Source organism: Sciurus carolinensis, unplaced genomic scaffold, assembly GCF_902686445.1.
Source record: "Sciurus carolinensis unplaced genomic scaffold, mSciCar1.2, whole genome shotgun sequence".
NCBI lineage: Eukaryota > Metazoa > Chordata > Mammalia > Rodentia > Sciuridae > Sciurus > Sciurus carolinensis.
In genome coordinates this window covers 607,162-634,302 of record NW_025920178.1, presented here as the reverse complement: position 1 = coordinate 634,302, position 27,141 = coordinate 607,162, and positions in this window count along the sequence as shown.

Below are 27,141 nucleotides of genomic sequence, written 5' to 3'. Positions count from 1 at the left end.
GGAGATTCTGTTCATGATTTCTTACCATCTTCTCTGTTTGTTCAACTTTGTTTTCAAGGTTAAATATTTTTTCTTCAATATCTGAGGTTCTGTCTTCCAGGTGTTCTATCCTATTGGTTGTGCTTTCTATGGAGTTCTTAATTTGGTTTATTGTTTCCTTCATTTCAAGGATTTCTGTTTGTTTTTTTTTCAATATCTCTAACTCTTTATTGAAATGATCTTTTGCTTCCTGTATTTGCTCTTTTAACGGTCGATTGCTGCTATCATTCAATGCCTGCATTTGCTCTTTCATCTCATCATTCAATGCCTGCATTTGCTCTTTCATCTCATCGTTTGCTTCCCTGATCATTTTAATTATGTACATTCTGAACTCCCTTTCTGTCATTTCTTCTGCCATGCTGTCGTTGGATTTTATTGATGTAACATCTAGATTTCTTTGGGGCATTTTCTTCCCTTGTTTTCTCATATTGTTCAGGAATCAGTGGGTCCTTAAGATATTGCATATTTCCTCTATTGACTTCTAATGTCCCTGAAGATTGCTAGTATATCCCCTCTTATCCTTCAGTAGCCTGCAGTCTTGGAGGACGTTGATAATGCGGTGCTCCACAAGGAAGCTGCCTCTCTAGGAATGGTGACCCTAATGTGGAGTATATTCCCTGATAGTGGGCAGAGGTGCCTCCACTTGTTGACCAATGGGGAACTAGGCTGCAGGCTGTGGCAAGGCCTGTTTGTGTCTGTGTCTCTGGTTTTACCATCCTTGTGGGAAAACCTCACCTGGCAGAGAATACTCACCCAGTGGGGAGGTCTCCTGGTCAGTTCCCCTCCTAGAGTTTCCCCTCAATCTACAACTACCGCCTGGGCTGGGCTGTCTTCCTCTGCAATGTTCCCAGGAGCCCAGACCTACCTCCTGGGCCTTGGAGCCTCACCGTTCACAGGTGAGTCTCCTTAGACTGCCTCTCCTCAGAGAATCTGCCCACAGTCCTGGAAACTTTGCTTCGCCCCTAGGCGTGTCTCTGTGCGGCTCTTCCAGCAAGAACCCGCCTAGGTCCTGGGACTCTGCTCTGCACCTAATCGCCTGACTATGTGGTCCCTCCTCTGAGTCGCCACCTGGAGCCCCTTACAATAGTCTCAAGACCCAGAGACCCACCACACACCTCCTCCTCCGGACAGCTGCCCGGTTTCCGAGGCAGTCACTAGGAGTTCAAGCAACTCACTTCGCGTCTCCTCCTCCTGCCAGCTGCCCATAGCCCTAGGCAGTCACTCCGAGTCCAAGTGACCCACCCTGTTCCTCCTCCTCCTCAGGGTATCCCCCCAGGGTGTTCAGGAGTTGTCGCTTTGAGTCCAAACAACTCACCACTCACCTCCTCCTCTGGCAACCGCCTGTGGCTCTGATGCAGTCACTCCTAGACCAAGCGACCCGCCGTGCTTCTCCTCTTCCCCCGGGCAACCCCCCGGTGTTCAGAATCGGTCGAACTGAGCCCAAATAGCTCACCACGCAGCTCCTCCTCAGGCAGCCATCTGTAGCTTTGATGCAGTCACTCCTAGACCAAGCGATCCACCGCGCTTCTCCTCTTCCTCCGGGCAACCCCCCGGTGTTCGGAAGCGGTCGTTCTGAGTCCAAACAACTAGCCACGCAGCTCCTCCTCTGGCAACCGCCTGTAGCTCTGATGCAGTCACTCCTAGACTAAGAGACCCGCCACGTTCCTCCTCTTCCTCCGGGCAGTCCCCCCCCCCCCCCAGTGTTCAGAAGCAATCGTTCTGAGTCCAAACAGCTCGCCATGCAGCTCCTCCTCTGGCAACCACCTGTAGCTCTGATGCAGTCACTCCTAGACCAAGCGACTCACTGCGCTTCTCCTCTTCATCTGGGCAACCCCCCGGTTTTCAGAAGCGGTCATTCTGAGTCCAAACAACTCGCCATGCAGCTCCTCCTCAGGCAGCCACCCAGAGCCCCAGTGGTTGCTCCGAGTCCAAGTGCTGTGCTGAGCCGCCTCCTCTATGATGATCCCAGTTGTCCATGTTTACTGCTCCAGTGGGGGGGAGGGGCGTCTCACAGAGCAACTCTACTTCACAAAGTTCCCTGCGTTCCGGGGCTACCACCCCATCCGGGATGCCTCTCCAATGGGAGAGACTCACCCGGCGGCTTTGAGTTGGTCCCAAGTCTCTCACTATCTCCTCTTTTGAATCCTGCGTCCTGGAGCAACATGAAATGCAGCCGCCCTCTAGTCCGCCATCTTGAAACCCTCCCCTTTGCTTTTGTGGGACACTCCAAGGTAATGTTTTTCTGGGGATATTTATGACTACACAGAGAAATAAGTGCAAGTCATAAATCCATTTGAGAGGAGACAGTGCTTCTTACTTCTCAAAACATACCTTTTTGACCTCATAGTGCAATGGGGACTGCAGTCTGTGAGGGCTCTTTCCCTTGTCAATATGATGACATTTCCATGAGACGGGTTCCAGTTTTAGCTGAATACCCCAATTATTCTCTTTGCAGGGGATACCCTGTCTCCTGATGCCTGAACACTAAAATATTCTCTTAGTTTATCAGTATCCATATAGGCTCCAGAGCAACATCAAATCTATACTGGCCTAACCCTCTGACTTTTCACTCCCACAGTCCCCTTGGGGTTTTATTACTTAATACTTAATACTTAATACTTTCTCAACAAAGAAACTCAAGTCAAGCCAAATTAACAAACATAACCAACCAATAAAAAACTAGATATTTTCTATAATACATTTAATGTTAATGTGTTAATGTGTATTATATGGTGAATTTTTCATAATATCTTCTATATTATGATAGTAGTCATAGTCCAGAAATAATTCCAGTAGCTTAGATATAATGAATAGCAGAAAAGGGAGCAGTCACTGCACAGCATTTTCCCCTTACAATGTGTTATTAATTTTTATAATGAAATATAAATCCCTTCAGATAAGAATTACGCTCAGTTCCATATTCTCCCCATTTTATTTTACACATTGTCTGCATCTCTAATTTATATTATCTGTCCAGTGCCTAAAGACCTTAAATTTGCAATACCAGATTTTAGAATTTAATTCTCTCTTTTATATATTTATCCCACTCTTAAGTTTGAAGAGCTTTCTACTTTTTGGTGGTAATATAAAAATTAGAATAGCGTAGGCTTCTTTCTCTTTTGACTTAAAACAACCATGCGTGCCTCAAGCAGTTGACCTTCCTTCCTGTTCATTCTCCCACTGAAAACATTGAAGAATCAGTTTTATAATGTTTAATACCCGCTTCAAACCACATCTCATTCTGAACATATGTTGCCCTGACAATATTCTTCAACCCTTTTGCAAGTTTCTCTTAATATTTTCTTGATTATACAATAGTTCCTTACTTGCAGTCATTGTCCAAAAACATTAAATGAAAAATTTCAGAAAGAAAAAATTCATCAGTTTTAAATTATGCACTGTTCTTAGTAACATGATGAAAGCTTAAACTGTCCCACTCCATCATGCCCATGACATAAAGCATCCCTTTGCCCAGTGTGTCCTTGTTGGATGCAGAAGCAGTCCTTCAGTCACTTCAGAGCCATCTAGATGATCAGATGCACTGTCTGGGTGGGATGTTCAAATAACCATTATTTTAGTTAATTATGGTTTTAATGCAAAATGTAGTGATGCTGGAAATTTAGTCATGCCAAAGAGAAGCCATAAAGTGAATCCTTGGAGTGAAAAAGTAAAAGCTCTCAAATTAGTAAGGAAAACAATCATATTTGGTGGTTACAAAGCCTATGTCATTCGCACTTTATCTCATAGCATTTTGAGGAGAGCAGGCTGTGCTTTCCTCTGAGTTACTCCATCAGATATAGGTCAGTAGTTTTCAGTCTGTGCCATTTGGTAAAGCAGTAGTTTGCTATGAGCTATCATATATTGAGTGCAAGTGACAAGGTAGAATGGCTCTGCACCTTGTGTGTAAAAGTAAACAACCACCATATGCTCAGCACCACCATAAGGCACAGATTGATAAATAAACTTACACATGCCAACTTACTAAACTAAATCAAGGAGTATGTGAACATGTGCACATCCCAAATCATAAAAGAAGCCAGACAGAGGCTTATCAACATCAGAAGATGCAAACCCCTCAACTAAGACCCATAAAAGAAGGAGCCCTGATGCCCCCACAGACACTGGACATGATGGCGCTCTGACTCCATCACCTGATCACTCATCATAAGCCTTGTCAAGAAAATTGACTGAGTGACAAACCTCAAATCTTCTGTCCTTGGGCTTCAGCACAGTGCAGTTTCTCTTGTCTGTGCTGACCACACAATGGCCCACTTCAAGATGAAATTGAAACTCTCATCATTTGGACCTTGACCTAGAATATGTTCCTGCACTTTGACAGCTCTGAGCTCTGAACAATTTTTCATCTGGTTTTAGTTTTACCACACCTGCAGTGACACATTGTATCTGCTTTTTGTCTTGACCCTGAAATTCAGTGTCCTGAACCCTTGTGGCTGCTTTAATTATTTTTTATCCTTTTTGTAGCATACACACATACACACACACACACACACACACACACACACATGCATATATATACACACACACATATATGTATATCTCACTCAATATATATAATATATGTCAATATATATCACTCTAGTCATATTTCACACTACACAATGATATATGGGATCATTGTGTAATATGTGATGTGTGATGTTATTGATATTATTAGTTAAGTTTGGAATAAAAGACTCTGTGATTTCCTGACTTATGTCTATCAGGTGTTCCATGAGTGTTTGTTGAATTGCACCAGCTGAAAGTGGTTTAGCCTGTGAATTTAGTGTTATTCAATAAACTCTGACATTGTAGAAACACACAACATGTTTGGTCTTTGTTAAAGGCATATCCCCCTGATGAAACACCAGGATTGTGTCATGTCACATCATCACAAGAAAAAGAATGAATATAGCACAATAGAAGAATACTTTGAGAGACTACACTCATGACTTTTATTACAGCATATTGTTAAATGTTCTATTTTATTAATAGTTGCCAATTTCTTACATGTCTAATTTATAAATTAATATTTACTATAGGCACTACCTAAGGTTTGGGGCATCTATTGGGAGTCTTTGTGTCCTTTATAGAGAAGCAGGACTACTCTCTGTATCTCTCCTAATCTTTTATGATTAAAAAGAAAGAAAGAGGGAAAGCAAAAGAGCAAAAGAAGGAAGCAAACAAGGAAGGAAACAGAAAGAATAAAAAGATTCTTATAAAAGGACCCTGGGTTTGCTTATTAGGCATTTTAGAGGATTATCATTTCATTTGTCCTTTAAGGTTATTCATGAATATAACCAAAAATTCATTTTTGAGGTACTAATAACTTTTGAATCATAGTTCCATATAAAGTTTCTGGTCATCAAATTTGCTTTCATAAGCTATTTGGAAGTATATTTTTATATATAAAGCCAAGCTCTGCTTAGAATTCCCTTCCTTTATCATAATAAGCTCCAAAAGGGTCCAGGCACATCTACATCATGAACACATTCTTCTTGTAGGTCTTTTAGTCTCCCCTTCTAATTTTAAGTGATTACATATGTAGAATTTTTTATATGAACAAAAATGGTATTTTTAAAACTACCTGGGTAACTAAAATTCTTCCAGCTACCAAGTATTGCTCTGTCACAATAACATTTTTAGAAAATGTTAGATGTTCAATAAATATCTGTCATCAATGAATTGAAACTAACTTGGTTTAAGGAATTTGTTCAGAAATATTCTTAACTTATGAAGAACACTATCCTAAAAACCTGTTGCTATACTTCTAACAAGGTGGTATATAGATATTCAGAATTAGTGTTCATTATAAGGAAGCTGAGGATTTTCAGGACCTGAGTGTAGTAAGTGATTTCATTACAAAGAAGCAACTAATTAGCTCCCTTGGTTTGAGGGATTTTAGGAAGTGCTTTTTATTATAAAGCTTGACTTTTTTATTTCTTTTTTTTGCTTGTTCACCCCTAGTCTGTCTAAAGAATTCATTTACCTGAGCACTTAAATTTTGCAAAAGTTCTGAAGCACAATCTCATCATCATTATTTTATATAATAATAATGTACATGCAAGTATTTAATCTGCTTTTAAGAGAAGAAAGTTCAAGGGGGACCAAATCAAATATAGAGTTACCCTTATAAATTAAATTACCCCAAAAAAAATTCTCTAACATTTCACATTTTCTACTTATCCATTAGTAAAAGGTATTTTAAAAACATCACTTCATATGCAAATCCCTCATATGCAAAGAATTTTGGTGTTAGCTTCTCTTTTTAAATTTGAGGTTGAAAAGCTAGTTCTCACCAGTCCCTTAAATAACTTTCCTTATCAATTGAGCCCTTATATTGTTATTTTGATTCTTAAAAGTCACCAGACAAGTGATAGCAATTTTTGAATGATTTTTAATGTCAAAGTGGGAGACTTTTCACAGTTGATTATCCAAGTTAAATGAACCATTCTTTTTTTCACTCAGTAGTACAAGAAAAAGGACTAAAGAAAAGAATTTTTTTAATTAAATACTTTCAAGAATATCCTCATTTAAAATAATCTCAATAAAATAAAGTGCCTGGGAATTTAATGAAGGAGAATGTGGGGGAAAAAGGTTCACTCATACATTACTGGTGGCACTTCAAATTATTACAACCTCTCTGGAAAGCAGTACTGAGATTCTTGAAAAGATTAGAAATGAAACCACATGATCCAGCTATCCTACTTTTCAGTATATATCCAAAAGATCTAAAATTTGCCTACTGTAAGGATATAAGCACATTAATGTTCATAGCAGCATAATTCCCAATAGCCAGGTAATGCAACAAAGCCAAATGCCTGTCACCACACATATACACACAATGAGTTTTACTCAGTCATTAAAAAAAAGAATAGAATTATGGACTCTGCTGTTAAAAGGATGGAATGGGAAATCATCTTGCTAAGTAATATAAACTAGACCCAGAAAGTTAAGGGTCAAATATTTTCTCTCCTAAGCAATAGCAAAAAAGAAGAGATGGGGATTTTATAAAAATAGAATTGAGATCATTGGAGTAGAGGGAGGGTTCTGAGGGCATGGGAAGAAGCACCAGAAAAGGGAGGAATAAGAGTGTGAAACTCTTCAAACTATCTTATATACACACATGAACATTCTATAGTGATTTCTACCTTTATGTATATGCATAATGCACTAATTTTAGAAAATGTAAATAAATAGAGAAAAAGACCAGTAGAATAGAGGAAAGGGAATAGGAGAAGTACTAGGAACTGAATTGAGATAAATAAATTAAAATCCCATGCTTATGTAATCATGTCAAAATGATCACCAAAATTATATATAATTCTAAAGGACTGATAAAAATTAATTTTATAAAAAAAGTATACTAATTTAGACAGAGACATAGAACTCTCTTACTGAAAGCAATACCCCTTATAAAGGGGAAAAATCAAATGGAGTAGCACTAATTTAGGACATTTACAATAAAGTTGGGAGGCCATTGTTGATTAGATCACAGACATGTTTGCAGTTGACCCTTTGAACCAACTGCAGACACATGAGCTGACTTTTAGACAGGGTTAGATCCACAGTTTCCTGAAGCATTATTAACCTCTGCTGACTTTGTATACAATAGATACCCTTTCCCAAAATACCTAGAGACTGAAAGAGCAGTCCCTTTCTAATAAGGCAACTTAACTTTTGCAAGCATCATTTCCAACTAACAAGTAATGCTATTTATAACCTTATAACCCCATTTTAAAGTTATAAAAATAGGAACTGTTTTATAAAAATCTCAGAGGACTTTATAAATATTACTTGAATTTTTGTTTACTCAGGTTGCAATTATAATTATCCACAAATAATTTTCAATGAGGATGATTTTATTCAAGCTGTACAGTATCTTAATTTGGGAAAGTAGGTGAAAGTATATTTCATTGAAAATTATAAGCATAATTTAATAAAATGTGAGATTACAATAAATTGATTTCATCCTTTACTTTTCAATACATTTTAAAATAGATTTTGAACTCAAAGGAGAATTGGTACACACAGTATCAGTTAAAATCTCATGATATGGATACCTGAAGAAGCAACTATTACCTATACCTAACGGGAGCATTTTGAAGCAAGGAAAAGCAAAAATCCAGGAGTGTGCCTCCTGCAAGAGCAACTAGTCATCATCCTTATCAGATTCCAGGTGATGCTGGAGGCACAGCTACCAAGCAAACCACTGTGGATAATTCTTGCTTCCTGCAGGGTTTTTCAACAATAGCACAGTTAGGAATCCTGATGTACTTTCATTTTCGGATCAGTCTTTATGGAACTTTTTTTTATTTGGGCAAAGTTGGACAGTTATTTCAGATCTTTCAGACAGTTGTTGAAAGAAATATTTGTAGAACAAATAACAACATTTGTGTAGCTAATTTTTAAAATGACAAAATGTCCTTTGGTTTTGCTACTTTATGATTATAGACACAATTACCAGTTTTCCAGTTAAGGATTAAATGCCTTTATAATTAAAAAGGGTGCTCCTGAACTCTATCACATTTTTTCTCACAAAACTTCTCTTTTGTATTTATTTGTAATATTGTTCAGTAACACCAGCATGTGCTGTCATTGTTTTTGTTATATGTTCTCTCTCTTCATCTATATCCAGTGATACCAATTCTACCTCATAAACTGAACTTCACAACTCTTGTTATCTATATGTCATGACCATTACCTCAGAATAAGCTTTTTTTAAATAGTGTTCTACAAATGCCTAACTAGTCTATATGTGATGGTTAATCTGGTAGAATTAAGAGACTTCTGGGTGTGTCAGTGAGGGTGTTTTTCAGAGATGATTGGCATATGGGATAGCAAACTGAGGGATGAGACTCATCTGGATTGTGAGCAGCACAGACCAATATACTGGGGGCTTGGACAGGAAAAGGGTGAAAGTCTGTAGGGACAGAAGCTCCATTCTTCTTGAGTGGGTGCTTGGGTGGCTGCTGTGATCACATGCAAACACCGAACTCTAACTTCCTATTTCAAAGCAGACTCTCTGAGCAGTTTCCAGGCCTTCAGTCTCAGACTAGAACTACATCATTAATCCCTCTTCTTCTGAGGCTCCAGTTTCTTGGACTGAGTAAGTATTGGTTCCTCCAGTTCCCCATCCTTCAGGTGACCATTATGAGACTATCCAAGCTTCTGATCTTTGAAGCCAACCTAATAATTTCCCGTTTTATAATTATATATTATATAACTAATATATAATTTTATATATAATACAATGTATAATAATATATGATTATGTATGATAAATAATCAATATACATAGTTCTATATAATATAGCATTATTATATATGTGTATATATACCCTAATATAGATTTTGTTACCAGGAGTCGTTCTAGAGAAACAGATTATAAGAATGAATTTCCTCAGTTGGTTTGTGGTTTCTGGAGTTGACTCTCTAAATTGGTTAGGCCTATAGTTCCTAAAGTCTTTACTGCTGGTAGTGTGCAGAGCTCTGATCATTCATGACATAAACTATTTAAAGAGAAATGCAAAGTAAATGCCTTCAATGATCCTAATTTGCCACTTGTGATAGGCAAGGAGTTCAGTGACTTCTATATGTGATAATTTTGAAAGTTTCTGGAAAACTGATGAATATAATCATGTTGGTTGGTTGTTTCTGGCTTCATCAATGTAACAAAAGAGAAGGATGAGGTCAAAGATTTAATTTCTCATCTCCAGGTGTGTATAACCAACGTGAAAACTTCTCAGTGTGTGCTGAAGGGGAAATCTTCTCTCCTATAGTCATAGGGCTGAGGTTGCCAAAAACCAAAAACAAATCTCATCCTGTAATTGCTGAACTATGATGCAAGTTTTACTCTCAGCCTTGAAGAATCTCTGCAGTTAAAAGTAAAGGCACTGCTTGGAAAAGAATGAGATCCAAGAAATCTAGATGGAGACATATGGGTGGACACTAAAGAGACACTCTCATTTTGGATCCCAAGCAAAACATATTTCAATCTGATTTCTGTTTCAACTTTCTTACTGTGATCAGAGAATATGTAGTGCTGTTGTGGTAAAGAGAATATGAGGAGGCTGGGGTTGTGGCTCAGTGGTAGAGCACTCGCCTATCTTGCATGAGGCTCTGGGTTCAATCCTCAGAATCACATAAAAATAAAGTAAAGGTATTGTGTCCACCTACAGCTAAAAATATACATATATTAAAAAAGAGAGAATATGAGAAGCAGGAAGAACCCAGATTCATAACCTTGAAGATGTTCTTATAGGGGGAAAAATATTGTAGGTCATGTGATTAAGAAAACAGGTCCACAGGATTCTGTTGAATTATATGTAGAAGACAAGATGCTTTCAGAAATAAACTTTTGAAAATATTGTCCTTAAATATACTTAGAAGAAGTATAAATAATTAAGCATATATTCAGTTTAGGAGCTTAATATTCACATATTTCTCACAATATTTGGAAATCTTCTCAAATTTACCACTATTATCGTAATTTCATGAAAAACAAAACAAGAACAGAAGAAGTTAAACAATTTCCCTGGAGTCGCCTACTTTGTATGTTCTAAAACTAGAATCTAAACTTAGTCCTATCAGACACCTTAAGGTTAATGCTTCCATAAATTGAGGAAAAGGCCATTCTACATACCTCGTGCAATTTTGTCTTAACAAGATTTACATTTGAATGACTATACTTCACTCACTTATATTCTTGTTTATAGCAAACATTTCCCAATATAGTGGATCTTTTATAGTTTTCCCTGAATTGTCTCGTAAATAACAAATATCATCACATCATTGTCCTGTATAACAATTCTCTATTAACTAAGTTACAAACCCCATATTTTCAGTTTGGCATTCAGGATCTTTAATGAGGTGACTCCAACCTTTCTTCAAATTATTCTCTGTGTTTATTCCCTTGTCATAGTTGTTTAGCTACAGTCAAGTTTCTCCTACTTTCCATAACTTTGTGACTTTCCACAAGATGCTTAGTTTTTAACCTTTAATAATCTGTTGGATACCAACGTAAGTATTCTAAAGGAGAGTTATGAAACTCCTTACACTTAAAAAAAATTTTAATTTGTTTTAATTAGTTATACATGACAGCAGAATGCATTTTGATACATCATATGTAATGGAGTATAATTTCTTATTTTCCTGACTACACACCATGTAGAATGCCATCGGTCATATAGTTATGTCTATACATAGGTTTTTCCATAAACCTAAGTGTCAGATCCTTTAGACCATGGAGAACTGACCAAGGACTGCTTCCAGATATGTTCCTATCCCCTTAGATAAAAATCTTTCATCTTTATTATTTATAAATTATAAATTTATTATTATTATTTATTATTATTATTTTATTATTATTACCACTCTTTCTGATGTTTCTCTGCCTTGAACAGGAATTGGACTAGACATGACCACTTAAAAATCATTGGGGTTGGGGTTGTAACTCAATGTTAGAGCACTTGCCTAGCATGCATGAGGCACTGGGTTCAATCCTCAGCACCACATAAAATAAATAAATGAAATAAAGTCTAAAAAAATCATTGACTAACCAGTATTTTGCTAGGAATTTGGTAGACATTAGTGGACTTATAAAGATGAATGAAGGCCTGGAGATGGAGTCATTGATATTAATAATGATGCAAGAAGATACACTGGGGCAGATAAAGGTGGACTTTCTAAGTCACATTAAGATAATTAATCTTCAACATAAGAAATAAGTAAGTCATTGAATTATCTTGAGTAGAAGAGTGAGGTATCATATTTACCTTACCCAGACTACACTGATGAGTTAAGCCTGTATTCTGAAAAGCAATTACAGAATACTGCAAACTTTCTAGGAGGAGTGATAATCTTTTGGGCTACAATGGCAATTGTGATGTTGAGAAGCACTGAGAAGGTAGTATCCATAAGTAACACTTGTCTGTAGATTTTTTCTTTGGTGGAACTGCCTGCTTGGTGGTTAGGAAGTAAAAATCAGTTTCATACATTCTACAAATAATTAAGATTTATATTCAGATATTTCTGAATCAACATTTCAATGAAAGCAGTGGTAGTCATTTTCTGAAGTAATGTATGGATGTTTCTTTGAGATCCTTGGTATATTTTTATAATCATTTATTTTTGCCAGTGAGATGTCAGGTAGAAAACTCCTAGGTATTTTATTTTTCATGTGAGTCGTGAGAAAATGTAAGTAAGTCTTTGTTTTTCTGCTGCATGATTTTTCACTGAATACATGATTAAGTTGAATAATGTTTTGCAAAGAAGTTTAATGTGACTTTGCAGTTTCAGTATTCAGCAGTCATGGAAATATAGAGTTTAATGTTGCCTTTTTATTCATTTCTAAGGTCACAATCTATAGAAAGCCATTATTTTTACTGCAGAATTTACTCAGTCTCTAGATCTTATTTCAACTTGTAATTTTTTAAAAACTTATTTTTTAATTTTAATTTTTATTTTTTGTAATTTTTCACATCTGCCTTTTAGCCTTGAATCTGTTGGCCTTGTACTCAAATTCTTTTTTGTAGTTCAGTCCACCTATTTTGACAATTCCTTGCTAATGATTTAGAATCTCAGAAAGTTTATATTTGAATCTCCATTCTCAGATTTTTATAGAACAAGTGATGGGAAGCCCTTATGATAATGTTGTATTTCTGGGATATGTTACATTAGCTTAGGCCTCACTAACACCAGCCTACATTAGAATATGCACATTAAAAAAGCTAAATGAAGATTCCTATGGAGGCAACTGCTACTAGCACACATGTGCACACATAGACACACATAATAATGCAACTAGCTTTCAAGATTTATGTGATGAATCTAGAGATTTTTAATATTTAAAACAGTGTGATGTGGTGGTTCAACAAACATCCATAAGTATGGTACTTGACATGCTGAGGTCTGTGAACTAAAGAAGCAGTTTCAAGGCCCATCTGACTTTCTGCAACCTTCAAAATACATAGAAAGGTTAAAGCAGTTTATAACAGTGACAACTAACTTGGATTTGACCAGTTATCACCTCACAGCATGCTCAAACTTGGTCACAAGAACAGATAGAAACAGTATTGAAAAATCAGTTGTCACTCATATATAATCCTCTTAAGAATCCCAAAATATCTGAGACCCTCAAAGTAAAGAAGCCCTCCATATGTACAGTGAAAGGTGATTTTGGATGTTATACTCTTTGGTCACTCACATTTTTCCATTCTATACATAGAGAACGAAGCTCTGAGAACACAGTTAATTGAGTAAATAGACTACGATGGTAGACATTTAAATTCAGAAAGAAGGTGACCCACGGCTAAATTACTTCAGATTGTAACTGTAGTAAAATATAACCAAATATTGGACCATACTGTAATGTTTCAGAAATCTCATTCCTGCAAAATATCCATGAGTTAATTAAGAAGAAGATATGTATTTTAGCCATTAAGTAAAACTGTGATAAACAAGAGTATAAAATAACTTGATGCAGCTGCACTATTTACAGAAAGTGAACAAAAACTCTAAAAGGCAAACAATGATAATATAAAATACAGAAATATTAAAAGATAAAATTCTGAAGGTTAAATTCACTAAACTTAAAATATGATAAAAATAATAGAAATAGAATACCTCAACAACTACAAATGTATTTCTGTCCTTCTGTTTTTTTCTTTTTGCATTGAAAATTGTTTATAGGATTATCTGGCATATTATGTAATCCAGACATAAAATAGCCAGTTCTAAAAAATATTCTGTGTGAAATTACCTTTAATTATTAAGAAACAAATAATTTCTTTGTTTCTTTTTTATACCCAAAAAGAACAGGGAATGGGGACAGACACTTGTAGAGCAGTTGCCTGTCATGCATGAAGTTGTGGGTTCAATCCCCTGCACAGAAAGAAAAGTAAATTACTATTTTTTTAAATCAGCATAATATGTATAAAACTAAATGAAAAGAACTGCACAAAAAATCTACACATAAGTATTGAGTGATGATATGAATTATAAGATCTTAGAGAAAAGATTGGAAAATAAAATCAATGTACATTAAAGAATATATTGATATTGATTTTGGCAAAACAGTTATAGAATTTAAGAATTCTATGAATAAAACTCAAAATTGAAAATAATAGTTTTTTAACAGAGGCTATATTTTTAATGCATAAGAACTATTCCTCATTTTTCAAAATATGTGCATTACAATATAGGTAGATATTTCCTTAAAATATCTTCAAAATAATATCAAAATTATTTTTAAACTATGAGAAATGTTTCTATTAATATGAGGGAGAAAAGAAATTCCCATCTTCAACAGAAGTATTAAATGTTCTCTGTCAGTGAATGCTACATAGTAAGTTCAATAAATAATAATGAATAATTGGCCTTTCAAGTCTAGCTTCTCAGACCAGACCGCCCAGTGAGAGGTTTTCTACATAGAACCAGCCACAAGTCCCCAAACCAACGGAGAGCTTCGATCTGCAAGCAGCCTCTGGGATCAGGGCAGGGCAGCCAGAGACCTCTTCAGGCGGCTCTGCCCACTCCGGCTGCAGGCTCTCTTCACGGGGCGATCCAAGATGGCGGCCTAGAGGGAGACTACACCCCCAGTCACTCCAGAACCCAGGAGTTAAGAAGGGGAGGCATTGAGAGACTCGGACTGAAATAGAGCCACAGGTGAGTCTGCCCACTGGGTAAAGCTCGGCCCGGGTGGCAGGCCCAGATAGAGGTGGCTTATCGGAGCCAGGCAGGGCAGCTAGAGTCTTCCCAAGGTAGCCTTCCACACTCCGGCAGTGGGCTCCTCCCACACGGCCAGCTGCACGGTGCAGGCCCACAGTGAGAGCATTTCCGCACAGAACCAGTTCCAAACCGTGGAACCAGTAGGGGGTTAGGGGCAGTTTTCTTTGGATGAGCTGCTTTATCAGATTCCTCCAAGACATCAGGCTACTGAAGGCTGGGAGGTGATACACTGGAAATCTACCGGGACACTATAAGCCAATAGCAGAAAACTGCAATATCTCAGGGTCCCACTGACAGCTGACCAATATGAGAAAACAAGGGAAGAAAATGTCCCAAACAAACCTAGATACTACATCAATAAAACCCAATGACAGCACAGCAGAAGAAATGTCAGAAAGGGAGTTCAGAATGTACGTAATTAAAACGATCAGGGAAACTAATGAGGAGATGAAAGAGCAAATGCAGGCATTGAAGGAGGAGATGAAAGAGCAAATGCAGGCATTAAATGATCACACCAATCAACAGCTAAAAGAGCAAATACGGGAAGCAAGAGATCATTTCAATAAAGAGTTAGAGATACTGAAAAAAAAACAAACTGAAATCCTTGAAATGAAGGAAACAATAAACCAAGTTAAAAACTCCATAGAAAGCATAACCAATAGGATAGAACACCTGGAAGACAGAACCTCAGACATTGAAGACAAATTATTTAACCTTGAAAACAAAGTTGGCCAAACAGAAAAGATGGTAAGAAATCATGAACAGAACCTACAAGAATTATGGGATATCATGAAAAGGCCAAATTTAAGAATTATTGGGATTGAGGAAGGCTTAGAGAAACAAACCAAAGGAATGAACAATCTATTCAATGAAATAATATCAGAAAATTTCCCAAATCTGAAGAATGAAATGGAAAACCAAGTACAAGAGGCTTATAGAACTCCAAACATACAAAATTACAACAGACCCACACCAAGGCACATTATTATAAAAACACCTAACATACAAAATAAAGACAGAATTTTAAAGGCCGCGAGAGAAAAGAATCAAATTACATTCCGAGGGAAACCAATAAGAATATCAGCAGATTTTTCAATCCAGACCCTAAAAGCTAGAAGGGCCTGGAACAACATATACCAAGCCCTGAAAGAAAACGGATGCCAACCAAGAATCTTATACCCAGCAAAACTTACCTTCAAATTTGACGATGAAATAAGATCCTTCCATGATAAACAAAAGCTAAAGGAATTGACAAAAAGAAAGCCAGCATTACAGAACATTCTCAGCAAAATATTCCATGAGGAAGAGATGAAAAACAACATGCAAATCAGCAACAGGAGGCCCTAGCCTAAAGGAATAGCCAAATAAAGGAGAAACCAAATCATGTCAAAAACAAATATGAGTCAATTGACTGGGAATACAAATCATATCACAATAATAACCCTGAATGTCAATGGCCTGAATTCATCAATCAAAAGACACAGACTGGCAGATTGGATTAAAAAGAAAAATCCAACAATATGCTGCCTGCAAGAGACTCATCTCACAGAAAGAGACACTCATAGACTAAAGGTGAAAGGATGGGGAAAAACATACCATGCACACGGACACACCAAAAAGCTGGAGTATCCATCCTCATTTCAGATAATGTGGACTTCAAGCCAAAACTAGTCAGAAGGGATAAAGAAGGACATTACATGCTGCTTAAGGGAAGCATAAATCAGCAAGACTTAACAATCATAAATATCTATGCCCCGAACATTGGCTCATCCACGTACGTCAAACAAATCCTTTTCAATTCCAGAAATCAAATAGACCACAACACAATAATACTAGGCGATTTTAACACACCTCTCTCACCACTGGATAGATCGTCCAAACAAAAACTGATTAAAGAAACTATAGATCTCAACAACACAATCAACAATTTAGACTTAACGAACATATATAGAATATACCATCCAACAAAGAACGAATACATTTTCTTCTCAGCAGCACATGGATCCTTCTCTAAAATAGACCATATTTTATGCCACAAAGCTACTGTTAGCAAATACAAGAAGATAGAGATACTACCTTGTACTCTATCAGATCATAATGGATTGAAATTAGAAATACATGACAGAATAAAAAACAGAAACTTCTCCAATACCTGGAGATTAAATAATACACGATTATATGATGAATGGATAACAGAAGACATCAGGAGGGAAATAAAAAAAATTCTTAGAAGTAAATGAGAACAAAGACACATCATATCAAAATCTCTGGGACACTATGAAAGCAGTACTTAGAGGAAGATTTATTTCATGGGGTGCATTCAAAAAAAGAAGTAGAAATCAACAAATAAACGACTTAACACTACAGCTCAAAGCGCTAGAAAAAGAAGAGCAGACCAATACCAAAAGTAGTAGAAGACAGGAAATAGTTAAAATCAGAGCCGAAATCATCGAAATTGAAACAAAAGAAACAATTAGAAAAATTAACAAAATAAATAGTTGGTTCTTTGAAAAAATAAACAAAATTGATAAACCCTTAGCCACACTAACAAAGAGAAAGCGGGAGAAAACTCAAATTACTAAAATTCGGAATGAACAAGGAAACATAACAACAGACACGAGTGAAATACAAAACATAATTAGAAGCTATTTCGGAAATCTATACTCCAACAAAACAGAAAACCTCGAAGACATCAACAAATTTCTAGAGACATATGAATTACCTAAACTGAACGAGGAGGACATACACAACTTAAATAAACCAATTTCAAGCAATGAAATAGAAGAGGTCATCAAAAGCCTACCAACAAAGAAAAGTCCAGGACCAGATGGGTTCTCAGTCGAGTTCTACAAAACCTTTAAAGAAGAGCTCATTCCAATACTCCTCAAACTATTCCATGAAATAGAAGAGGAGGGAACCCTCCCAAACTCATTCTATGAAGCCAATATCACCCTGATACCTAAACCAGACAGAGACACATCGAGGAAAGAAAATTTCAGACCAATATCCTTAATGAACATCGATGCAAAAATTCTCAACAAAATTTTAGCAAATCGCATACAAATATATATTAAAAAGATAGTGCACCACGATCAAGTGGGTTTTATCCCAGGGATGCAAGGTTGGTTCAACATTCGGAAATCAATAAATGTCATTCACCATATCAACAGACTTAAAGTTAAGAATCACATGATTATTTCAATAGATGCAGAAAAAGCATTCGATAAAATACAGCATCCCTTCATGCTCAAAACACTAGAAAAAATTGGTGTAGTGGGAACATTCCTTAACATTATAAAGGCCATCTACATTAAGCTCATGGCTAATACCATTCCAAATGGTGAAAAACTGAAAGCGTTCCCCCTAAAAACTGGAACAAGGCAGGGATGCCCTCTTTCACCGCTTCTATTCAACATCGTCCTTGAGACTCTAGGCAGAGCAATCAGACAAACCAAAGAAATTAAAGGGATACGAATAGGAAAAGAAGAACTCAAACTATCCCTGTTCGCTGATGACATGATTATATATTTAGAGGAACCTGGAAATTCCACCAGAAAACTTTTAGAACTCATAAGTGAATTCAGTAAAGTAGCAGGTTACAAGATCAATGCTCATAAATCCAATGCATTTTTATACATAAGTGATGAATCTTCAGAAAGAGAAATTAGGAAAACTACCCCATTCACAATAGCCTCAAAAAAAATAAAATACTTGGGAATCAATCTCACAAAAGAGGTGAAAGACCTCTACAATGAGAACTACAGAACACTAAAGAGAGAAATTCAAGAAAACCTTAGAAAATGGAAAGATCTCCCATGTTCCTGGATAGGCAGAATTAATATTGTCAAAATAGCTATACTACCTAAAGTGCTATACAGATTCAATGCAATTCCAATTAAAATCCCAATGATGTACCTTGCAGAAATAGAGCAAGCAATTATGAAATTCATCTGGAAGAATAAAAAACCTAGAATAGCTAAAGCAATCCTCAGTAGCAAGAGCAAAGCAGGGGGTATTGCAATACCAGATCTTCAACTCTACTACAAAGCAATAGTAACAAAAACGGCATGGTATTGGTACCAAAATAGACAGGTAGATCAATGGTACAGAATAGAGGACATGGACACAAACCCAAATAAATACAATTTTCTCATACTAGACAAAGGTTCCAAAAATATGCAATGGAGGAAAGATAGCCTCTTCAACAAATGGTGCTGGGAAAACTGGAAAACCATATGCAATAGAATGAAATTAAACCCCTATCTCTCACCCTGCACAAAACTCAACTCAAAATGGATCAAGGACCTCAGAATCAGACCAGAGACCCTGCATCTTATAGAAGAAAAAGTAGGTCCAAATCTTCAACTTGTTGGCTTAGGATCAGACTTCCTTAACAGGACTCCCATAGCACAAGAAATAAAAGCAAGAATCAACAACTGGGATAGATTCAAACTAAAAAGCTTTCTCTCAGCAAAGGAAACTCTCAGAAATGTGAAGAGAGAGCCTACGGAGTGGGAGAATATCTTTGCCAACCATACCTCAGAGAGAGCGCTAATTTCCAGAATCTATGAAGAACTCAAAAAACTCTACACGAAGAATACAAATAATCCAATCAACAAATGGTCTAAGGAAATGAACAGACACTTCACAGAAGAAGATGTACAAGTAATCAACAGATATATGAAGAAATGTTCAACATCCCTAGTAATAAGGGAAATCCAAATCAAAACTACCCTAAGATTTCATCTCACCCCAATTAGAATGGCGATTATCAAGAATACAAGCAACAATAGGTGTTGGCAAGGATGTGGTGAAAAAGGAACACTCATACATTGCTGGTGGGGTTGCAAATTAGTGCAGCCACTCTGGAAAGCAGTGTGGAGATTCCTCAGAAAGCTTGGAATGGAAACACCATTTGACCCAGCTATCCCACTCCTTGGCCTATACCCAAAGGACTTAAAATCAGCATACTACAGAGATACAGCCACATCAATGTTCATTGCTGCTCAATTCACCATAGCCAGATTGTGGAACCAACCTAGATGCCCTTCAGTTGATGAATGGATAAAGAAACTGTGGCATATTTATACAATGGAATATTACTCCGCAATGAAAAATGATAAAATTATGGCATTTGTAGGCAAATGGACGAAATTGGAGAATATCATGCTAAGTGAGATAAGCCAATCTCAAAAAACTAAAGGACGAATGATCTCGCTGATAAGTGGATGAGGTCATATAATGGGGGGTGGGAGGGGTTAGCATTAGGTTTAGGGTTAGGTTTAGGGTTAGGGATAAGGAGAGCAGTAAGAATGAAGGAAAGAAGGACTGTATAGAGGGAAAAGAGGGGTGGGAGGGGTGGGGGGGAAGGGAAAAAAATAAACATCATTGCCCTATGTAAACGTATGATTACACAAATGGTATGCCTTGACTCTATGTACAAATAGAGAAACAACATGTATCCCATTTGTATACAATTAAAAAAAATAAATAAATATATAAAAAAAATGAATAATTGATGAATTGTCCCACTATTATTTTTTAGAACCATTTGTCCAACTCTTTGGAAAAATTAAACCTGCTTTCTTATTTTATTCATACTCCAAAATGCATTCTATGTGTGTAAAACAATCAAATACAAAAATATATTCTAAATACATTAATCAAAGAAGATAGGCAAGTTTTTGTAGTAAGAAATTTCTGAATAAGAAACCATTTTTAAACTCCACAAAAGGAAAACTGATCAATCATACACATTATTGGTTTAAAATAAAATAATAATTATAATTACAATAATATAAGTACCTGAAATTTGGAAAGTGCCTTGTAAGTGGAATGCAAAGGATTAAATAATTTCACAAAAATATTTAAAAATATTTACCTAGTAAAACAATTGGAAGTTTATAGAAAATGACTATGAATGACAAATTGGAATAAAAATATACCAAAGCTTTATAACAAACAGAGAAATAGGTCTTAATATAATAGTGAGATACTATGTTTGACACATAAGATGGAAATGAGGTTGGCATTTGATTCTATGTAGAGAGGGATGTAGAAAAACAGACACTTTCCCATAGTGGTAAGAAGAGAATGAATTGGTTAAATTTTTATGGCAATTTGTCAAGGTTTATACATATTTTATATGTTCTTTTAATCACTATACTCTCAATTATAGTGACAAAATTATCATTTATCACTATAGTTTTCAATATTCTTTGTCTTAAAAATAGAGATGCATAAGGACAAATATTTAAAATTTATATTAAGAACTTAGTAGAAACCACTTAGAAGTATAATTAGAAAATGGATGATTTACTTAAACATCCTTATGATAAACCCATTGTATTGTCTTTTATTGTGAGAATGTACTATAATTAATTAATAATTTATTTGCATTGAAATTTAATAGTAAATGGAAAACATCTGGGACTTAATGAATATACACAGAGAACTTTAACTCCTATGGTGGGTGGACTTAAGTCCAAAGGCGAATTTTCATCTTTCCCTTTAGGAATATGATCAGATATGCACTTGGAGAAAGTTAGTGTGAGCAATTTTATAGGTCCTATTGGAGAATAAGAGGTTTCTGCCAGGAAGGAGATTTGTGGAAGCCTGCTGTACAAGTAAATGAGAAAAATTAAAGTTCACAATTTTTATTCATTCTTTGGGATGACCTCAGTAATTTGCCTTAAAATTAAGTTTTGCTTTAATGCTTCCATATCAGTGTTCCAATTTCATTTAGTTCGACACACTATTTTGAGTGACCCAAAAGTAATGAGCAAAATAAAAATTATTAACATGCCTAGATTTGCAATTTTTTTCGGATTTTTTTGGTACTTATACCAGGAGAAAAAGACAAGGAGTTTGACATTAATTTCCCTTGTTAGCTATAGAACTTAACAAAAACTGTCAAATAAATTCACATTATCAGATTTTTTTTCCTTCTCTTTGATATTCAGAACCCATTTTGACTTCTCTGCTGTATTTTCTGTCTTCTAGCTACAAGTCTCATTTTGATCATTTTCAGCACTTTTTAAAGTACAACTCTTGCTGTTTTCTGCCAAACTCTGTCAGTCATAGAACTCTTGGGTCTGATCTATAGTTAAACATGTACTTGTTTATTTGTAAATATCTGGAGTGCTTCTATCCACTACAAGTGCCCTAAGAATCAAATTCAAAGAATCAAACAAAGGAAAAAACAATGAACAACTTCTTCTCATAAGTAAACTGACAAATAATTCAGGTACATTTCAAAGTCTTTTATGGTAGTCCCTCTTATCTGCAGTTTTTCTTTCTATAGTTTCAATTATCAACCATGGTCCAAAACATTAAATGGAAAATTACAGAATTAAGCAGTCCATACATTTTAAATAGGGTGCTTTTCACAAATATTGCAATATGGTGACATGTGACTTGATAACACACAAGGATACCCTATGACTTACAGATAATTAGAATATACCATGTGGATATTCTAGACAAAGGGATGACTCATGTACTATGAAGGATGTAGGAGGATGAGGAGAGATTTCATCATACTGCTCAGAATGGCTTCCCAGGGATCCGTGGAGAGGGTCATTTCCTATTGCTATATCACAGTACGTTAGCCAGTTACCCTTATCTTGTTACGTACGCACTGTACCACCTTATATCTTTCCAAGAAGAACAAAGGTGAGGATAGTATAAGATATTTTTGAGGGAAGAAGAGGGAGTCCACATTCACATAACTGTACAGCAATGTGTTACAGTTATTCTACATCATCATTAGTTAAAATTAATCTCTTATCATGCCTAATTTATAAATTAAACATTATCATAGATGTGTGTGCATGGAAAAAAACAAAGTGCATATTGAGCTAGATATTACTGTAGTTTCAGGCATTTACTGGGGTTCTCAGAATATATTCCCCATGAATATGGAGAGAACTACAGTTATTTCTCAAGTCCAAATTCACAAGGGTTGCTGGGGTTTTTTGAACCATTCACTTTATCATACATAATAAAAAAAATTGAGGTGGGAGGGGGGAAGGAAAAATAACAGATTGAGACAAACATCATTACCCTATATACATGTATGATTACACAAGTGGTATGATTCTACTTCATGTACAACCAGAGAAATAAGTTTTACCCCATTTGTTTACAATGAATCAAAATAAACAAATTAGCAAAAAATTAATACTTCTTGCAAAGAACATTGATAATTAAATTGGACTTGACTGACCATATATAAGATATTAGAAGTTTATCATGTTTTTAAAAGAAGGCAGTATGAAAATAACATCAAATAAAAAAATGACTGCTTTTCTTTCAAATTTCAGTTCCATCTCTTCAAATCTGATCTCCAAGTACTTGGATTTCAAGTAAAGAAAAGTTACTGGAGAGTCTTAAAATGGTAGTGAGATACATGGACAGTGCATGACACCTCCCTTCATGATCTGCCTCAACTTACCCAACTAACCTTGCATCCTAATACATGTCTTTTTCCCTGTTATTGCTGGGGTTAAATACTGGGTGAATGATTTGGATGCACTATCTATTATGCATGATTGAATCCTACTTGTATTTGCCAAATCAGTTCAGTCCCCCATGTTTTTGAACAGTTTGTTCCTTCTTTCTTCCCTTTATATCAGTGTATGTCATGCACACAAACTCACTTCAACAATTTCAACAGAATTTGACCTGCACATAGTGAATCATTCTTCCCTTCATATAAATGCTCAAACTTATACATATCTCCATACTTTATTTCAAATATTCATTTGAAGATGTTCTTTTACTAGATTGTAAGCAGATTAATATTCTGACTTCATGACACATTTATTTTTACCCTCAGTACAGACACTCCACGATTTATAACAGGGTTACATCCAGTTTAACTCATTTTAAATTGAAAATTTGTAATGTAAAAAATGCATTTAGCAGATCTAAATCACTGAGCATCCTAGTTTAGCTTAACCTATCTTAAACATGTTTGGAACAGTTACATGAGCTTATAATTTGATCAACTATTTAACACAAAGTCTATTTGATCATTGAAGTATTGACTACTTCAAGTAAACAAAAATAGATGCATATTTTCAGACATGATGGGATGTGAAAATCCATCACATCATCATGAGATTAAAAATTCCTAAACTGAGCCATTGTAAGTTGAAGACTGAAAGTACTTAGGGTAGCATATCAAATATAGAAGTTAATAAGTATACATTAAAAATGAGAGAGGGTGGAGTTGGACATCAGGAGAAACCTGTTTTGATATGGGGAAGAAGCATCCAGGGATTAATTCTGATATTCTGAGGCCAAGACAGGGAAGCAGAGATGAGACTGTTGGCCTTGGAAGAAAATGACAGATATATATTTTTTTTTTGGTACTGTGAATTGAACTCAGGGGACTTAACCACTGAACCACATCTCCAGTCCCCCACCTTTATATATATATATATATATATATATATATTTCATTTAAAGAGAGAATCTCACTGAGTTTCCAAGTTCCTCACCATTGCTGAGGCTGACTTTGAATGTGTGATCCTCCTGCCTTAGCCTCCTGAACTGCTGGGATTTCAGGCATGCACCACTGTGCCTAGCAATGACAGTTGTCTTTACTAACTACTTCAGAGAGTAGAAGATAATGTGAAGCAAGACTATAAAGACATTTTAAAAATATAGAATGGAGGTCAGATGAAGCACTGTTAAAACTCAGATTTCTGATGGTTCTCACTCCATTTTCTGAACACATTGGTTGAGAAGGTGAAATTTCTAAAAAATACCCCATTATACTAAAATGTTTACCAGTCTTTACTTTACTGCAACCATATGTTTAAAGTATTTTCTTCATTCACTTCACTGAGCTTTTAATGGATTAAATTGTTCAAAACCTCAGTATTATGCTTTTGGGTCTTTTAATCATCATGTAATTGCTATGTACTCTCTTCCAGTTGTATATTAACATAAAGATGCAAGCACTATTTTCATGAATATTGCATGTTGTCTGAAATTTGTTTTGATACTAGGAAAAAAATGACAGAATGTTTTAGAGCTCTGTACAGTTCATAAGATTCAATGCTTATTTGCATTTTTGAAAAATTGAAGACACTGCTTCATCCCTAATATTTAGCTATGGTTTTAAACTTTTGTTAACTAAAAAGGAAAAGTCAACACTCATATGATATAAACTGACATGAAAATTTGAGCTGTAGCTTGGTTAGTTGATTTCAGTTATTTGCATTCATCACTTTCAGTAGTTTTAAAGCATTTCCCCGTTTTCCATGATATTGCAATTCTAGGTCTAAAATCAGAAAATTGTCCAGAGCTTCTAAAGATGCCATATGCAGTTTCACTTTAAGTTTCACAGACTTCTCTTTTTCATGATACCTCATCCTCAGTTTATATACTGAGCTCCTTTCCATTTTTTTCCTCTGTAGTACATATCATCCATCACATCTGTACCGTTTTCTTTCTAAAAAATACAAATTCTGAGTTAAAGGCAGTCTCAGTTATCTGTATTCTCAAAGAAACTTATTGATAGTTTCTATTTTAAGAATTTTACACTTCTCAAGGAAAAGCCAACAGAGTGGGGGGTAAACAGATTGAATGGATTATAGGTAAAAGAAACAATAGTTGCATATTTTGTGTGCATAATGTTATACACATGAAATCAACCCAATCTGTACAGCAGGTATTTTTTTAATTTCTAATTTTGCAAGTGAGAAAATTGAGTTTTGAGCAAGTAACTTGCTCAAAGTGTCACAGAAGTAGTAAAACTAAAATTAAAACCTAGATTTTCTGAGTTAGAATCCCAAATCTTAACTTCCACATTATAAAGTACCAATAAATAATTAAACATTTAACAAATCTTACTTAATTCATATGTATTTTTGATAGGTTCTTCTAAGGTAATAACACTAAATCCAATGCCTGAACCAAATCATCATTTCTATTATTTTCATTAGATTATATCAAATATTTAGGTGGAAATAAGTTAAGAAAACAGATTTACTTAGTGCATTGAAAATAACCTTTTCCTTATTTTCTCTAATATGTTTACCCTTAGGGTGAAATGTCCCTGCTTTGGGGGACAATTTCCTCCTTGTTCCACTATGCCAAGGACAGTCAATAAAGTTGAATAGATGTTGACACTTATCTGGATAGTGACACTTAAGTTTTCTCTGTCAACAAATAGTAGATGAAAAGTATTGTCACCTTATTGTTAACCAAGTGGATCATTAATTGCTTAGGCACATTGATGTTAAGATATCTTAACTGCAGAACTGTGGCAGGAATTATTTACAATAATTGAGAAAGATCTGTTTAAAACAATCCTTATATCATCTATATCGCACTGTTCAAACTAAAAAAAAAAAGTTTAAAATAATTTATCTTCTTTTTTGCTCCAATAATATTTCTTAGATATTTCCTGTGTGGTTTCCACAATAGATGTGAACTCCTGTATTCTTTGTCACTGAATGAGTCATTCATTGCCACTATATCAGTCAGGTAACCTGGATTATGCTACAGTAATAAACCATACCCATTTTTTGTTCATGCTTTATTTAAGAATACATTCATTTTATGTTGAACAGAAGGAGGAAGTGCCTTAAATGATAACAGATACAGGAAAGTAAACAGTAAAATAAACAATCAAAATGGACAGAAATGAAAAAAGTAAGCAAAAAAAATCACAGTATCAATAACCTTTGTTGATATTTAGAATTTCAGTTTTGGGGAATCTTAGCTGTGGGAGGTTGAGGAAGGTAAGAAAAACTAAGAAAGAATAGTTATGGTATTTGACTATTTTTCTAAGATATTTGCACTTAAAGATTGAAAGGAATAAACAAACAACTCAAGATAAATAGAAAAGCTTCATATAATCAGGAATACAGGAGAATGAGCCAGAATCAAGAAGCAGACTGAGTATATTGAAGAAATTGTAGCAAGATACAGGGTCCTGACTTCAACAACTGCTCTCTGGTCCTGGAAATAAGGAGTTAGGTGTCCCAATTAGGGAACAATGAATTGCACTTACTACTAACAACATAGAGAAATAACCAGTTTAGAACTGGGATAGAATGATGATGAGTGACTTCCATGAAGAGGTAAAAATTCAAATGCAATTTAAATAAGTTGAAAATTTAAATGATTAATTGAAAAGGAAAAGGCATTACAGGTAGATTCCACAGAATGAACGAAAGTGGAGAGCCATGCTGGAAAAAATCTACAGAGGTACAGACAAATGAAACAAACTGCATAGAAAGAGAAAATCGTTGCTCACTTCCAGCTCCTGCTAGCTGTATGCATCACTTTCAAATTGATCATTTTAATTCATTTTCTAACCTGAAAATGAAAGTGTTAAATTCAGACATTTTTTAA